Raw genomic sequence first — 15,460 nt, 5'->3', positions numbered from 1 at the left:
GGTTGGAGAAGTGTGGTGATGGGTTATGGAAGTGGATTCATAGTTGGAATTGGAATTGGTTACATTATTGTTAGAAATGGAAGGCCAAGATGCTTAGTGGAATTCTTTTCTTCCTAAATCTATACCATAAATATAAAACGAAGTGGGTTTTGATCCATGAAATAATAAAAATTTAAACTTAAATATAAAAGAGTAATTCTATTCATAGCCTCCCGTTTTCCCTATAACCCCTTATATAAAATAATATTAAATAATATTCTCTGATATCTCTTAAACTCAGCCTCCTCGTCTCTAGTTCTCTGACTCACGTCCTCTCATATCTGTTCACATGAAATTCTCAGCTTGAAATAAATCTTTTTCAAGTCTTAACCACCTTCGATTACAGAAATATAGATGTAAAAACAAATCTGAAAACTGGTTGAAGAATCAGTATTATTCAAGTTGAAGAAATAATGTCAGTTGAATTGAAATGGGTTCACTATTTCACACGACAAATCTCTTGAATATTATTTTAGTGGTTTGATCGTGATAATGGAACAACTTATGGAATGTAAGTTGATTCTGAATCGTCCCACGACAGTCAATTTCACCTAGATTCCCATTGCCCATAAATGACTATTTCAATTTTCTACAATAGGAAATACTTTGTTTCTTCACATATTAATTCTTCAGCCTTCCAAATCCCATTATTATTGAGCTCACAAAGTCTCTCTATTCAACCACCACTTCATATGAAGGGATTTTCACAACAAATGATGCATTCTTCTGTTTCTGCTGCTCAGGATCACTTTTGTTTTCCATCTTCACAACTCACTCTCCTCATTCACCCTTCCAAAATCCCTCATTTCTATTTCCTTGATCAGTTTAAATTAAATTTACCATTATAATTTTACCCAACCTTCAGAACTGTAATTCTATTCAATAAACCTAATACAACCAAATTAATTTGTTTGAGAAAGTGGTAGCATATAAATCGCCCTAATTTAGATGAAGAAGGGGAAGTACCTCGTATGGAAGAGAAGAAGTGATGGCAGAACAATTTAGCCGGAACGGATGATGTGCAGACGGCGGCGGAGAAACGCGGCCAAGGAGAGAACTCGAAGAAACAATATTAAATACTGTTAACTGTATGGTTTCAAAAAAAAAAAAAACTATTAACTGTAATAATAGTAGTAGTAGGAGTATTTCTTTTTGAGTTAAATCCAAATTGTAAAGCTGTAAGATCATCCTGAATTTAACATAAAAAATATGAGTAGTTTTTTTTTAAATACTACTCCCTCCGTCCCATGAAACACGAGTCGTTTCTTTTGGGCACCGAAATTAAGGAAATAATGATTAGTATTTTAAGTAGGTACGTAATAACGTAAAAAAGTGTTTATATATGTAATCTTTGTTTTTAATCCTTTTTTATTTTATTTTTCAGAATAATTTGTAATTAACTGAATTTTTAAATTTAATTTTCGGAGAGTAGGGGTGTGCAGAAACCGAATCGATTGAAAAATCGGCCAAAAATTAACCAGTTTGGCTAATTTCTTAAAGAAAATTTTGATTTTTTCTAATTTGGTCAGTCGAAAACCGAACCTACCGATATATATATATAGGGTTAATTGCATACAAATTATTGAACTTTCAACAAATTCTGCTTTTGCATACGAACTTTAAAATCTTTATTAAAATATATTCACTCAGCATGAATATGCTTGCGTAGCATAAATATAACCGTGCAGAAAAATAGAACTGACGTTATAATATATAGTTGTATAGAAACGACGTCATTTTAGGCCCAAATTTTGGCCGAAAAATGGACAAATATGCAAAATGAGAAAAAATTAATAGTTGAGTAATTTTAATAAAGATTTTAAAATCACATGCAAAATGAGAATTTGTTGAAAGTTCAGTAATTTATATGCAATTAACCATATTTTTTAATATTTTTCCCCAAGCCCCTCCCCCAAAACATTATAATCCTTATTTTGTTCCTAATATGTGTTTACTATAAATAGAAATGTAACAAGTTTCGTGGGATAACCTAAAAATGAATATGACTCATGTTTTGTGGGACGAAGGAAGTATGGTAAAGGTGTCCCAAGGGTCGACCCAACTTAAAATGTAAGTCTGCCAATCCAGCCCGCCCAATAATCACTTTTATATACAAAAATATCAGGCTAAAATGGGCTATATGATTTTTTGCTTTGAAATCTTTTTGGGCCTGAAGCTCTATGGCCCGATCTAGCACGCAGAGACGGATCTAGAGGCCGGGCAACCTCGGCGGTCGCCCGGCCAATTTTTTTTTTATTACCTATATATATATTTATATTTTGATGAAATCTAGCTCGGTAGTCACCCGGTCGCCCGATCTGTTTTCTTTACTAAAAATTCATTAGAATTATCCGATGAAATCTCGCCCGGTCCTAATTAAATTCTTAGATCCGACCCTGCTAGCACGGTCAATTCATTTTTGACAATTCTATATTTAAGTTCAAATTTTTAATATTTCATGGATCAAAACCCACTTCGTTTTATATTTATGTAGTATTTAAAAAAAATCATTTATTTCTACAGTTATAGTTCCACATCAACCTGCTCCATTTGCGATGATCTTACTAACCTTTCACGTACAGAAAAAGTCGTTTGAAGATATATTTGCATTGTTTCTTGTGGTATTTCTAAGTAATTTCACAGTGGGCCAATATTGGGCTATTTTTCTTACGCCAATATTTTTTTAAGATACTAATACATATTGTATAATAAACTATATATTATATTAATAAATTAATCAAATAATAATTAAACTAGTGCAAATTAGCTTGGTTTGAAAATTTATTTTTGTTATCGGATGTAATGCATGTTCATATTATAACGATAAATGAAAATAAAATTAAAAAAATCCTAAAATGCAATTCTTAACTTCCTCTATCCACAAAAAATAGTCAATTTTTGCCATTTTGGGACGTCCACAAAAATTAGTCACTTTTTATTTTTAGAAATTTTTTATTACATGGTGGGTCTCAGTCTTCACTCACAATACAATTAATTATCACTATTGAAACTACTTTTAAGTGGAACCCCTTCTACATTCACAATTACAAACTATTTTATTAAAATTCGTGTCATCCTATTCTAGAACTATATTTGGCGGACGGCGGAATACAAATGTAGTAGCCCGCTATTTTAATTATGATTAAAACTAGTAAATGCAAATTTTTATAAATGAATCCAGTTTATGGTCCTGATTTTTTTTATCAGAGACGGAGTTATTATTTTAGCTTTATACTTTTATAATGTATGAGAAAAACGTGACAAGAATTATTGAGCCATTCAATAATTATTATTTCCAAGTTATAACTGACTTAGCAAAGTCATGTTATTTATTAATCGAGAAACAGAAGCAGTTATATTTTATTAGTGCTACTAGAAGTCGAGGAATTATTCCGACTGCAACATAGATTAAATCTACGGATTTAATTTAAGTCATATTATAGTTTTTCAATATTGGAAACAAGGAAGCAGATACTAAACGGATACAGAAATGCGATGATTGAAAATCGAAGTCAGTATTTATTTACAGTTCACAGATTACAGGCTAGTTCCCAGCTTGGGGAAAATCGTCTAGTATATTACAAAAGCAAAAGCTCTTCAATCAATTAAAGTTTAGATAAAGTTATTATTTCCATCTTTTGCTAACGATGTACACGTCTTTGCTCTCCACTCAATTATTCATTCAATAAGCACCAACGTTCCAAGAGAGAAAGTATTGCAAAGTTAGTGGAAAGAAAAGAAAAAGTGGCTCACTTAATGCCTTCACTCAAGTGTAGGCACATTAGTCAATAAGAGATAAAATTTAAAAGTAGAGAATGTAGAGGAAAGAGCCGACCATCAACTCCACTCCACGCCACCACCATTTGCTTTCTCCACCAACTACACTCCTTTTTCCCCACCACACTCAAGTGCACCACCAAGTGCACCACTACTCCTTCTTAGCCTACATCTTCAGCCCACGCGTACCATTTTCACTCCCAATCTTCACAAGGGAATCCACCAAATAATAGGAGAAATCTGCATTCATTGCCCTGCTGCCAAAAATTTCAGAGGTAAGCTTGGTTCAATTTCTTCACCTTTTTCCATATTCCACCTGCATTAATACAAGAACAGCAATCTTGAATTATTTCAGAGCTATTCCAGTTCATCTAGTACCTCAACAACAGCCAACCAAACATTAAGATTATTACACATTTCTTTCAACACCAACAGCAAGCAATCAGTTCAAACATATTCAAGGTAATCATGCTATCCTATTTTTCATACCAGTGAGCATTCATATCAAAGCATGAGCATGATCAGTTTTAAATATAGAAGACCTTATAGACATCTTGAACTTAGCAAATACACCAACTAGATCTCATGTGAATGACAATAGGTATGAGCACTCAATAGTGCTTAAAACAACTCTTATGCAAGGCAAGAACAGGCTGCACTTTTGCACCCTAAGAATATAAGATTGTAGAGGATGAATTCCTAGACTACCTCTATTTGAGTGACTAAGACAAATCAGTGAAATCCCAAACTTCAAAGCCACACGCCATTAATCCCTTGCATAATCGACAATATAGAAACTAAGAGAGTTGAGTTATGTACTGCCAGACTAGAATTTCCTATTCACAGTAGAGTATTACTAACTTAGCAATTAAGAAGAAGAGGAAGATAGAACAAAGACTTAGCTTATGGAAGAAAAGAGAGGCCGACTTCCTTGTTCAGTCCAGCTGCAACGACGGAGATAACGGCGACAAGCTCCTGCTACCTCGTCGTAAAACGGGAACAACAGCAACGGCGTGGCTCGAACTCGACAACTGCAACGGAGTATAAACGGCAACACTGACTCGCGGACTCGCCGGCCTCCACTGGTGGTGACGACGGGGCCTCTGTTGACGTCGCGGCGAGAAGGGAAGGCTGACTGCCTTGACCGGTACCGAGCCGAGCAGCGGCTGCTCTGCAGCGGCGACTCGCCAGAAATTCAGGGCGTTGGAGCTGGAGAATCACTGAGGCCGACTGGAACCATGAAGGAGAGGAGGCCGACGGGCTCCAGGCCGGAGCAAACGCCGCTCCCAGACGGCGACCGGTTGCCCAATTTCGAAAGGGTAGCAGCAGCGATAATTTCTTGAGAATCAGGGCTCGATGTTGGGGAATCGATGAATTGAGATGACAGGATGAGAGAGCGCCAGCTGAATCGCCGGATTTCGGGCGAAGGAGTAGCAGCGACAGCGGCGAGGACTTCTTGAGTTAGGGCTCGACTGGTTTGAGGAGAAGGGGACGAGCGGCTCTTCCAGAGAGAGAAAGGCGAGATTGGATTTTGAGGAAGAAAGAAGACGACGCCGGTCGGAGCAGGCGGTGGCCGAACGGAATCTCGGTGAGAGGAGAAGAGGCCGATCGGCCGGCCTTGAGGAAGAGAGGGAGCGTCGGTTCTTGAGAGAGAGAAAAGAGAGAGAAAAACGTTTGAGAGTTGAGAGAGAAAGAGAGCCGAGAGCTTGAGAAGAGAGAGGGATTGGGCTATGTTGGGCTTACCCCTATTTTAATTAATTGGGCTAAATTGTGAGCTTGTTTATTTTAAATAAATTGGGCCAACTGATTTTTGGGCTTTATTATTTATTTAAATTGGGCCATCTGATTTTTGGGCTTTATTATTTATTTGAATTGGGCCAACTGATTTTTTTGGCTTTATTATTTATTGTAATTGTGCCTAATTTAATTAATTCATTGGGCTTTGTTATTTTATTCCGATTGGACCTCCTAGTTATTTTCTTTGGGCCTTTGTTATATTATTTTTATTGGGCTCGATTTAATTAAGGAGTTGGGCTGATGCATATTTTATGATGGGCTATTATTCTAGTCTTATTTATATTTCGTTGGGCCAGTTTAATTCATCATTTGGGCCGATTAAATTGCCTTTTTGGGCTAAGATTAATTCTTTTCAGTCCACATTAATTATTATTTGGACCCCTATTTTAATTGTTTTGGGTCGAAGACTTTTTAAGTTGGGCTTTAATTCTTTTAAAGCTTGAGCTGAAGTTACTCCTTTGAGCTAAGCCTAGCAGTATCAATTTTTGATGGAGCCCAATTATTTATCAGTAATGAGCCGCCCAGTTTATTAATTAATGTTTTTGGACTTCCGACTTTAAAGCAAGCCATTATTGTTTATTTCATTTAAGCCACTGGTTTATTTAATTAATTGGCTACTCTCTTTTGAGCCTATTAATTATTTGAGGTTACGCTAGTAATGATGTTTCTATCGAAAAGCCCGATAATTTCTACAAGGTCACACCTCGTTTAAAGCCGAGTTAGTCCTTTTTCAATCAAGTACAAATGCGAGGTTTATTTCACGACTAGAATATTCCGATGAGGAAGGAATAATCACAGTTTTATTCGACCGCGCTAGACGAGAATTAGCTAAATCTATTAACAAGGATTAATAGTAGAATTCCCGATTATCGCTCAGAAGATTAGTTCATGCATACCAGATTCATGCATAGTTAATTACGATTTCTCATTAATTAAGAATTTTCCTCGAGGTAATGTCTTATTTTATATTCTCGTGATTAAGGTCAAGCGCGAGAGTAAGAACTACACAAGGAGTTAGAGTACCTTAGCAAAACTTTGCTATCAGGTGGGCAATTTCTTACGCGTAAATAAAATGCTATGTATGTGTTATGCTTTAAAATGCAAATTGGATCTTCAAGTGTGGTATGCTTTATTATGCTTTACGTTAAATGATTTACGCTTGATTACGCTTATTTACGCTTGAATGCTTTACGCTGATAAGTTTATGCCTGTGATTGATGCTTGCGTCTGTTGGGGGAGGCCTCCCTCAACAGTACGATGCCGTGTCCGCTGAGGAGGGCCTTCCTCACGGCGCGATGCCCGTGTCCGCTGAGAGAGGCCTCTCTCGCGGCGCGATGCCAGTATGCCAATATGCCAGTGTTACAGCGTCTATTGGGGGAGGCCTCCCTCAATAGTACGATGCCGTGACCGCTGAGGGAGGCTCCCCCTCACGGCGCGATGCCCGTGTTCGTTTGGGAAGGCCTTCTCCACGACACGATGCTTGTTATGATTGTTGATGATGAAGAATGCGCTCATGCTGTTTATGAATATGGAAATGTTTAATGAGCAAAGGATTTGAAAGAAACTTATGCCTCTTATGCGAAGTTGTGTTTTGTTGTTGATATTATGTTATATGCTTGGCACTGCCCACTGAGTACTCTTGTACTCAGCCCTTCGTATGTTTATGTTTGTGCAGGTTGAGCTGTGATGGGCGATGAAGTGTTGTTGCTGAGTGGAGTTTTTGTCGAACTTAAAGTAGGCTCAGAAAGGATACATGTCTTCATACATGTATCTTAGTTATGCATTCCGCTGTAAACACTGATTATTTCAGTTACGCCTTCCGTTGCAAACTCTGATAATGTTTTAGCGAAGCCCCTAACGATGCCTTTTTCCTTTTAAGGAATATAACGCGTATACAAGTTCTTTGAGTACCCTTTTTTTGCGAACTATGCCTTTTTCCTTTTAAGGAATATTTCACGCGTATTCAAGCTCTTTGAGTATTCTTTTATGCGCCCCTTTCTAAACCCGCTTCGTAATTTCCCTTCCCCAGTCATGGTTTTCCCGGATTAATTATCCTTAATTAAGGCCGGTCGTGACAGAGTGGTATCAGAGCAGTTCGTTTGCTCTGAGCCTAAGAGTTTATTTAAGCCAAACTTTGAATGGATCACTAAAGTGTCTAGAGTTCAATCGACAAAGCTCAGCACTTCATCGCATCACACTCAACGAAGCAGAATGATATTCCAAGTTTTGAGTTAATGTTTACAAAAAGTGAGAATTATCGTAATAGCAAAGTGAGTAACTGTTAATAGCTATGTTATGTTGTTATTGAATGAAATGATTTACGCAAGCACGATTAAGTATGCCTATGGAATGAATCCCTATGAACGTAGAGCTATTAAGATATGAGATCACCACTACGACAGAACATAGAAGCAAACATAGAAGAAATTAGATTATATCTTTTGGTGGCTATAGTGAAGGCAGCAAGATAAGTGATGCGTATAGAATAATTTTTAAGCTTATGATTTTATAGCCGCTATGAATCTCCATGACTTATGCCTAAGTATCCAATTTAGATGATGTGATATTATATACTTAAGAAATTTTTATGACTCATGGATTTGAGATGCTAAGGACCCTTAGAGCTTACTACATCAATGTTGTCATTGGAGTTATGACTTGTTTACAAGTTAGAATAAGTTAACCTGTACAAGAATTCTTTTGAGGCTTGTATTAGATTATGCTAGAGTGTACTAATTGGCACATCTTTGCTACTAGAATGCCGCCTAAGAGAGGACGCCCTGCGAGAAACAATAACAATCGCAGAAACCGTAACGCTGTACCAGAAGAACCACAAGATGCTCGAGGACATAACCCATTCCCTCCGCCCCCAACTAGGAGAGTCGAAGAACTCTTTTTAAGGCAAAATCCACCTACGTTTGACGGAACGAGTGAACCAGCTGAAGCTGAGATTTGGGTGTGTGCAATGGAACGCATTTTCAACTTTCTACGTTGTACTGATGAGGAGCGCCTATCTTGCGTCTCATTCCAGCTAACAGGATCGGCTGACTTCTGGTGGGAAGCACGTCGAAAAATTCTGACACCAGAACAATGGGCAATTTACATTTGGGAAGATTTTAAGACAGGATTATATGATAAATATATTCCGAAAAGCTATAGGAAGAAGAAAGAAGCTGAGTTCTACGAGTTGAAACAAGGAAAGAAATATGTGGTTGAATACGACAAGGAATTCTGCAACCTGTCTAGGTTTGCTCCGCAACAAGTGGACACAGATGAGAAGATGGCAGAGAAATTTTGTGCCGGTCTGCGGTACGAAATTAAGATGGCTCTAGCAAGCCACGGAGGACTTTCATACACGGAGTCTCTGAACAGGGCACTTGACGTTGAAGCTGCAATGCCGTCGGACAAGTCAACCCCACCATTGATCTCAACGCCAAACGATCCACCAGCAGCCTCGCATACTCTCAAAGGGAAGCGCAAGTGGGACAACAATGAAGACAATATCAATTCGATTAATAAGCAAGTATGGCAAGAATATGAACGGGCCGAACAGTTTATTCAACCAAGGCACGAGGCACAGACTAACCTCGAGTCAACTGGAGGTAGCCAAAGTCAGAGAGGAATTTCACCTTGCCCAAATTGCGGTAAGATGCATAGGGGTATCTGTCGAGCTGGAACTAACGGTTGTTACAATTGTGGCCAAAAGGGTCACTACTCCACGCAATGCCCCAACAGACAACAAGGTTCAGCAATTGGGAACACCCACACCCCCTTGCCAGCAATATGTGGACACTTGCGAAATCAGTCACATCAGAGAAAATCTTATATAGACATCACGGTCAAGAAGAAGCCACGTGGGAACTAGAAGATAAGATGAAGGAAAAATACCCCGAACTGTTTTAGCAGAGACATGCAAATTTCGGGACGAAATTTTTGTTAAGAGGGGTAGTATGTAGTAGCCCGCTATTTTAATTATGATTAAAACTAGTAAATGCAAATTTTTATAAATGAATCCAGTTTATGGTCCTGATTTTTTTTATCAGAGACGGAGTTATTATTTTAGCTTTATACTTTTATAATGTATGAGAAAAACGTGACAAGAATTATTGAGCCATTCAATAATTATTATTTCCAAGTTATAACTGACTTAGCAAAGTCATGTTATTTATTAATCGAGAAACAGAAGCAGTTATATTTTATTAGTGCTACTAGAAGTCGAGGAATTATTCCGACTGCAACATAGATTAAATCTACGGATTTAATTTAAGTCATATTATAGTTTTTCAATATTGGAAACAAGGAAGCAGATACTAAACGGATACAGAAATGCGATGATTGAAAATCGAAGTCAGTATTTATTTACAGTTCACAGATTACAGGCTAGTTCCCAGCTTGGGGAAAATCGTCTAGTATATTACAAAAGCAAAAGCTCTTCAATCAATTAAAGTTTAGATAAAGTTATTATTTCCATCTTTTGCTAACGATGTACACGTCTTTGCTCTCCACTCAATTATTCATTCAATAAGCACCAACGTTCCAAGAGAGAAAGTATTGCAAAGTTAGTGGAAAGAAAAGAAAAAGTGGCTCACTTAATGCCTTCACTCAAGTGTAGGCACATTAGTCAATAAGAGATAAAATTTAAAAGTAGAGAATGTAGAGGAAAGAGCCGACCATCAACTCCACTCCACGCCACCACCATTTGCTTTCTCCACCAACTACACTCCTTTTTCCCCACCACACTCAAGTGCACCACCAAGTGCACCACTACTCCTTCTTAGCCTACATCTTCAGCCCACGCGTACCATTTTCACTCCCAATCTTCACAAGGGAATCCACCAAATAATAGGAGAAATCTGCATTCATTGCCCTGCTGCCAAAAATTTCAGAGGTAAGCTTGGTTCAATTTCTTCACCTTTTTCCATATTCCACCTGCATTAATACAAGAACAGCAATCTTGAATTATTTCAGAGCTATTCCAGTTCATCTAGTACCTCAACAACAGCCAACCAAACATTAAGATTATTACACATTTCTTTCAACACCAACAGCAAGCAATCAGTTCAAACATATTCAAGGTAATCATGCTATCCTATTTTTCATACCAGTGAGCATTCATATCAAAGCATGAGCATGATCAGTTTTAAATATAGAAGACCTTATAGACATCTTGAACTTAGCAAATACACCAACTAGATCTCATGTGAATGACAATAGGTATGAGCACTCAATAGTGCTTAAAACAACTCTTATGCAAGGCAAGAACAGGCTGCACTTTTGCACCCTAAGAATATAAGATTGTAGAGGATGAATTCCTAGACTACCTCTATTTGAGTGACTAAGACAAATCAGTGAAATCCCAAACTTCAAAGCCACACGCCATTAATCCCTTGCATAATCGACAATATAGAAACTAAGAGAGTTGAGTTATGTACTGCCAGACTAGAATTTCCTATTCACAGTAGAGTATTACTAACTTAGCAATTAAGAAGAAGAGGAAGATAGAACAAAGACTTAGCTTATGGAAGAAAAGAGAGGCCGACTTCCTTGTTCAGTCCAGCTGCAACGACGGAGATAACGGCGACAAGCTCCTGCTACCTCGTCGTAAAACGGGAACAACAGCAACGGCGTGGCTCGAACTCGACAACTGCAACGGAGTATAAACGGCAACACTGACTCGCGGACTCGCCGGCCTCCACTGGTGGTGACGACGGGGCCTCTGTTGACGTCGCGGCGAGAAGGGAAGGCTGACTGCCTTGACCGGTACCGAGCCGAGCAGCGGCTGCTCTGCAGCGGCGACTCGCCAGAAATTCAGGGCGTTGGAGCTGGAGAATCACTGAGGCCGACTGGAACCATGAAGGAGAGGAGGCCGACGGGCTCCAGGCCGGAGCAACGCCGCTCCCAGACGGCGACCGGTTGCCCAATTTCGAAAGGGTAGCAGCAGCGATAATTTCTTGAGAATCAGGGCTCGATGTTGGGGAATCGATGAATTGAGATGACAGGATGAGAGAGCGCCAGCTGAATCGCCGGATTTCGGGCGAAGGAGTAGCAGCGACAGCGGCGAGGACTTCTTGAGTTAGGGCTCGACTGGTTTGAGGAGAAGGGGACGAGCGGCTCTTCCAGAGAGAGAAAGGCGAGATTGGATTTTGAGGAAGAAAGAAGACGACGCCGGTCGGAGCAGGCGGTGGCCGAACGGAATCTCGGTGAGAGGAGAAGAGGCCGATCGGCCGGCCTTGAGGAAGAGAGGGAGCGTCGGTTCTTGAGAGAGAGAAAAGAGAGAGAAAAACGTTTTGAGAGTTGAGAGAGAAAGAGAGCCGAGAGCTTGAGAAGAGAGAGGGATTGGGCTATGTTGGGCTTACCCCTATTTTAATTAATTGGGCTAAATTGTGAGCTTGTTTATTTTAAATAAATTGGGCCAACTGATTTTTGGGCTTTATTATTTATTTAAATTGGGCCATCTGATTTTTGGGCTTTATTATTTATTTGAATTGGGCCAACTGATTTTTTTGGCTTTATTATTTATTGTAATTGTGCCTAATTTAATTAATTCATTGGGCTTTGTTATTTTATTCCGATTGGACCTCCTAGTTATTTTCTTTGGGCCTTTGTTATATTATTTTTATTGGGCTCGATTTAATTAAGGAGTTGGGCTGATGCATATTTTATGATGGGCTATTATTCTAGTCTTATTTATATTTCGTTGGGCCAGTTTAATTCATCATTTGGGCCGATTAAATTGCCTTTTTGGGCTAAGATTAATTCTTTTCAGTCCACATTAATTATTATTTGGACCCCTATTTTAATTGTTTTGGGTCGAAGACTTTTTAAGTTGGGCTTTAATTCTTTTAAAGCTTGAGCTGAAGTTACTCCTTTGAGCTAAGCCTAGCAGTATCAATTTTTGATGGAGCCCAATTATTTATCAGTAATGAGCCGCCCAGTTTATTAATTAATGTTTTTGGACTTCCGACTTTAAAGCAAGCCATTATTGTTTATTTCATTTAAGCCACTGGTTTATTTAATTAATTGGCTACTCTCTTTTGAGCCTATTAATTATTTGAGGTTACGCTAGTAATGATGTTTCTATCGAAAAGCCCGATAATTTCTACAAGGTCACACCTCGTTTAAAGCCGAGTTAGTCCTTTTTCAATCAAGTACAAATGCGAGGTTTATTTCACGACTAGAATATTCCGATGAGGAAGGAATAATCACAGTTTTATTCGACCGCGCTAGACGAGAATTAGCTAAATCTATTAACAAGGATTAATAGTAGAATTCCCGATTATCGCTCAGAAGATTAGTTCATGCATACCAGATTCATGCATAGTTAATTACGATTTCTCATTAATTAAGAATTTTCCTCGAGGTAATGTCTTATTTTATATTCTCGTGATTAAGGTCAAGCGCGAGAGTAAGAACTACACAAGGAGTTAGAGTACCTTAGCAAAACTTTGCTATCAGGTGGGCAATTTCTTACGCGTAAATAAAATGCTATGTATGTGTTATGCTTTAAAATGCAAATTGGATCTTCAAGTGTGGTATGCTTTATTATGCTTTACGTTAAATGATTTACGCTTGATTACGCTTATTTACGCTTGAATGCTTTACGCTGATAAGTTTATGCCTGTGTGTCATATCCCAGTTTTTAATCACTGATTAAAGACTTAATAATTAGGGTTCGGCATCCATTAATAATAAAACTGATTTGATTTATCTGATATGATTTAATTGTTATATATGTGTTTTGATGTGCTAAATTCTTATTATTATTATTTGAATCCGTTTGAGATTTAAAGGATTATTGAGTAGTCAATAATTATTATTTCGGATTATAACTGACTTAGCAGAGTCATGTTATTTAATTTATATACGATAGAAATAGTATTTCTATTATTTACTTGAAGTCGTAATTAATTTTCGACTTATAAAACGAGTTATAAAATATGTAATTTATAGAGAGTTATAACGAAGCTTCGTTATATGGGAACCCGAAATTAGTATTACAAATACAGAATAAGGATTTTATTCATCACATTCATCTAGCACCTACACATTTCCACATCCATCTTACTCTTAAATAAATTGATGGTGTTGGAAACACTCATCATATGCCAACTATCCCACTAAACACTCATCATTCCACTAAACACTCATTATTCCACACACTCATCATTCCACTAAACACTCTTTACACCTTCTTTTGCCAGCCATCTTCTACACTTTAACATCTCAACATGCAATTAGCTTTTATTTAATCAAAATCAGCAACCAACATTCCTCCCATTCCTCCTAACATTCTGATCCAAGCTATTCTTATGCTTGAATTATAATTCACTGATTCCAGCTTTCCAAATCAGTTTCCAAGATTTCCCAAAACAAGAAAGAGGTAATAAACGTCCATTAATTCTTCCAATTCTTTCATAGTTTTCAGATCCAAAATTTCATTGTTAAGCTTGGCTGAATAAATTCGCAGATCAAATTTTGGTGAATTCAGAAAGAAGATTTTCCTCATTTCCTACTCATATCAAGGTTACCTCCTACTTTACTTTCTCCATACATTCATTTGTTAAATTACAAAACTATGATTCAAATGAAAACAGATCGAACACACACATCCATTACCACTTCTTTTAGACTATTATTGTTTCAATTACATCAGCTTATCACCATCAGAGAACCACCAACAGAATAATACACACGCACACATTTTACTATATTTCTATCTATTACAAGTACAGATTAGTTTTTGTAAATAGAAATGAATGAAAATGAACAGAATTGAAACCCTAAGTGCTCTATGTGTGTTTTGTGCGTGTGACTGGAATTTGGGGGGGTGAGAGCAGCCGGCGGCTGCTCGCGGCCGGAGGCGGCGCGGCGGCAGCCGCCGCCTTTTTCCTTTGTCTATCTGAAACGAGAGAGAGATGGTTAGGGCTGCTGTAAAAAAAAAAAAAAGAGAGAGAAGAGAAGGTAGAACAGGGGAGGGAGAGAGAGAGATAGGAGGGAGGACTTATCTTCTCCGGTGACGACGACGCGGCGGCATCGGCAGCGGCGACACGACGGCGGGAGCAACGGGCTGTTCCTGACCGGCCGGAAAAGAGGGAAATAAGGGAAATCTCAGATCTGGAGCCTACCTTCCCGGCGAGGCAAGGCTCGGCCTCCACCGCGATTTCAGCCACGACGGACGACGGAGGAGGCGGCCAGGCGGCGGCCGTGCGCTCCCTATGGCGGAGAGGGCAGATGCCCTGTTCCAGACGAGGGGATGGAGAGGAAGCTACCCGCGCCCTTGTCCGAGCAGGAGCCGAAGGAGGAAGACCAGATGGACGGCGGCCGAGCTCCTTCACGGCGAGGCGGCGTGCGGCTGACTTCCGGTGAGACAGAGAGACGAGAGGGAGAGAAGAGGAGAGAGCCGAGAGGTAGAGAGGGAGAGTGAGGCGCTGAGCTTGAGTGTGTGTGTTATGTGTTTTGTGTGTGTGGTATATGTTGTATGTATTAGGGTTAGGTTTAGGGTGGGCCGAAAATTTTTAAGAAAAGAGTGAGTGGGCCGATTTTTATTAAGTTGGGTTCATGTTTTAATTTGTTTGGGCCGATTTTATTTTACTTCTGCTGGGCTCTTTTTGTTTTAAAATTGATGGGTTTTTATTTTAGTTGTGTAGGCTAATTTTATTTAAATGCTTGGGCTATTGTTTTAAATATAGGCCTACGAATTTTGGCCTTAATTCTTAAAAAAAAAAAAAAAAAAAAAATGTTTAAATTTTCACTAAATTACTTAGTGAATTTAAATCTCTTGATTTAAATTTTAATATTGGAAGTTGGGATTATTTATTCTAAATGAAGTCCATTCTATTATTTAAAT

General features: G+C 38.5%; 1 long non-coding RNA gene across 1 annotated transcript; it reads left to right on the top strand.

The window, feature by feature from the left end:
• The first annotated feature begins 6,484 nt into the window (after nt 1-6,484).
• On the top strand, nt 6,485-7,584 carry LOC131006348 (uncharacterized). The gene is made up of 2 exons (XR_009095478.1): nt 6,485-6,658; nt 7,289-7,584. It is a non-coding gene; the product is annotated as an uncharacterized LOC131006348 (long non-coding RNA).
• The last annotated feature ends 7,876 nt before the right edge of the window (nt 7,585-15,460 follow it).

Source organism: Salvia miltiorrhiza, chromosome 1, assembly GCF_028751815.1.
Source record: "Salvia miltiorrhiza cultivar Shanhuang (shh) chromosome 1, IMPLAD_Smil_shh, whole genome shotgun sequence".
In the NCBI taxonomy this organism is placed as follows: Eukaryota; Viridiplantae; Streptophyta; class Magnoliopsida; order Lamiales; family Lamiaceae; genus Salvia; species Salvia miltiorrhiza.
The sequence above is the reverse complement of the archived record's forward strand: the minus strand, read 5'-3'. Positions and strand labels throughout refer to the sequence as shown.